The sequence below is a fragment of the Lepidochelys olivacea genome, assembly GCF_965140295.1.
Source record: "Lepidochelys olivacea isolate rLepOli2 genome assembly, chromosome: 13".
Lineage (NCBI taxonomy): Eukaryota > Metazoa > Chordata > Testudines > Cheloniidae > Lepidochelys > Lepidochelys olivacea.
Genome location: NC_140423.1, coordinates 36,508,845 through 36,512,074, shown reverse-complemented (window position 1 = coordinate 36,512,074; position 3,230 = coordinate 36,508,845).

Below are 3,230 nucleotides of genomic sequence, written 5' to 3'. Positions count from 1 at the left end.
CACTGGAATATACAAGAAAAGGAGACAGAATAGCTGCAGGGTGTCTCATATCATTCCACATGAGGAGTAGAGCTGAAAGTTTTCTCTTTTTGAATAAAAAAATTAAATGAATAATTTCAAGAAAAAAATAATTCTTTTGAAATTTACTTCAGCATTCTCTTAGTTTGATAGAATCTCAGAATCAGTTATTATACTGGAGGCTAATAAATGTTTTCCCTACATTTTTAAAAGTCCTTAGAGGTGATCCAGGGAATTACAGACCAGTAAGCCTAACATATGAGCCCGATAAAGAGGTTGAAAGAATAATTACAGATAGATTAATAAAAGACCCAGAGGATCATGATATGATAGTGTCTAAGCAGCACAGATTTTGCAAAGGAAAATTGGGTTTCACTTATCTGTTAGAATTACGTGACTGTGTGACCGAAACAGTAGATAAAGCAGAATGGGTTGACATTTATTTAGACCTTCAAAATTCCTTTATGTGCCTCACAGTAGGCTATGAAAGGATCTATGAGGTCATGGGGTAAGCGGAAAAGTATGAGAGATAACAAAGGGCAGCATTAAAGGGCCAATTTTCATGAAGTAACAAGCTTAGCAGCTCTTCACTCTTTGGATCCATCCATTGGCTTCCCACTGGATATTGTATCAAAGCTCAGGTTCTAGGCACCAGTTGGAAAGCTCTAAGTAACTCTGCCTTTCCCTGTATATCCTCCCTTGTCATGCTTTCTGATGCCTCCAGTTCCTTTCACTCCATCAATGCTCTCCAGTTCATAGTCCTTCTGTTTGTCCCATTCTCACACCGTGCCATGTATTGTAAACCTCTGCAAACTCATCCATAAATCCCCTATTCTACCCGCATTTAAGTCCCTCTCACAGCCCCATTTCTGCTGTGTTGCCCACCATGATCAAAGCTGACTTGTTCATACACTAAAAAGTTGGAGAGGGTTCAGAAAAGAACCACAAAAATGATTAGAGAAAATGCCTTTCAAGGGAGGCTTGTCTACACGAAAGCTGTATGTTGACCTAAGTTATGCAGGCCAAGACTATAACAGGGTTCAAAAAAGAACTAAATAAATGCATGGAGGATAGGTCAATCAATGGCTATTAGCCAGGATGGGTGGGGATGGTGTCTCTAGCCTCTGTTTGCCAGAAACTGGGAATGAGTGACAGGGAATGGGTCACTTGATGATTACCTGTTCAGTTCATTCCCTCTGGGGCACCTGGCATTGACCACTGTTGAAAGACAGGATACTGGGCTAGATGGACTTTTGGCCTGACCCAGGATGGCCATTCTTATGTTCTTACGTATAAGTTACATAACTGAAGTCAACATAACTTAGGTCAACTTACAGTGATGTCTACACCACGCTATGTTGACAGGAGACACTCTCCCAATGACTTACCTTATGCCTCTTGGGGAGGTGGAGTACAGACATTGATGGAAGAGGGTTCTGCTATCGACTTAGCTTGTCTTCACCAGACCCTCTAAATTGATATTGCTGCATTTATCACAGCTGTGCTGATTTAGCTGGAAGTATAGACAAATCCTGAGTGACTCAAAGAGCTCAGTCCATTTAGTTTATCAAAAGGGAGGCTGAGAGGTGACTAAGTACTTTCATAGGGAGAGGTTTCAGAGTAGCAGCCGTGTTAGTCTGTATTTGCAAAAAGAAAAGGAGTACTTGTGGCACCTTAGAGACTAACAAATTTATCTGAGCATAAGGTTTCATGAGCTACAGCTCACTTCATCGGATGCATTCAGTGGAAAATACAGTGGGGAGAGTTATATACATAGAGAACATGAAACAATGGGTGTTACCATACACACTGTAACCAGGGTGATCACTTAAGATGAGCTATTACCAGCAGGAGAGCGGGGGAGGGGGGGTGCAGTAAACCTTTTGTAGTGATAATCAAGGAGGGCCATTTCCAGCAGTTGACAAGAACATCTGAGGAACAGAGGACAACAAAGAAAATAACAGAACGCCACTAGCCATCACCTTCATCCCCCAACTAAAGCCTCTCCAACGCATCATCAAGGATCTATGACCTATCCTGAAGGACGACCCATCACTCTCACAGATCTTGGGAGACAGGCCAGTCCTCGCTTACAGACAGCCCCCCAACCTGAAACAAATACTCACCAGCAACCACACACTACACAACAGAACCACTAACCCAGGTACCTATCATTGCAACAACCCGTTGCCAACTGTGTCCACATATCTATTCAGGGGACACCACCATAGGGCCTAATCACATCAGCCACACTATCAGAGGCTCGTTCACTGCACATCTACCAATGTGATAAATGCCATCCTGTGCCAGCAATGCCCCTCTGCTATGTACATTGGTCAAACTGGACAGTCTCTACGTAAAAGAATAAATGGACACAAATCAGACGTCAAGAATTATAACATTCAAAAACCAGTTGGAGAACACTTCAATCTCTCTGGTCACTTGATTACAGACCTAAAAGTTGCAATTCTTCAACAAAAAAACTTCAAAAACAGACTCCAATGAGAGACTGCTGAATTGGAATTAATTTGCAAACAGGATACAATTAACTTAAGCTTGAATAGAGACTGGGAGTGGATGGGTCATTACACAAAGTAAAACTATTTCTCTCCCCCACCCCCCACTGTTCCTCAGACGTTCTTGTCAACGGCTGGAAATGGCCCACCTTGATTATCACTACAAAAGGTTTACCACCACCACCCCGCCCCCGCTCTCCTGATGGTAATAGCTCATCTTAAGTGATCACTCTGGTTACAGTGTGTACGGTAACACCCATTGTTTCATGTTCTCTATGTGTATAAATCTCCCCACTGTATTTTCCACTGAATGCATCCAATGAAGTGAGCTGTAGCTCACAAAAGCTTATGCTCAAATAAATTAGTTAGTCTCTAAGGTGCCACAAGTACTCCTTTTCTTTTTTCATAGGGAGAAAATACTGGATACTAAAGGGCTCCTTAATTTAGTGGAGAAAGGTAGAACAAGAACCAATGTCTGGAAGTTAAAGCCAAACAAATTCAAAATGGAGAGTTAGGCACAATGTTTTTTTTAACAGCAATAATGCTGAACCATAAGAAAACACTAACAAGGAAATCACTAACAAGAGATGGATTCTCCATCTCTTGATGTCTTTAAATGAAGACTGGTTGCCTTTCTGCAAGCTATGCCTTAGCCAAACACAAATTATTGGGCTATGTACCGAGGCGGCAGGGTGA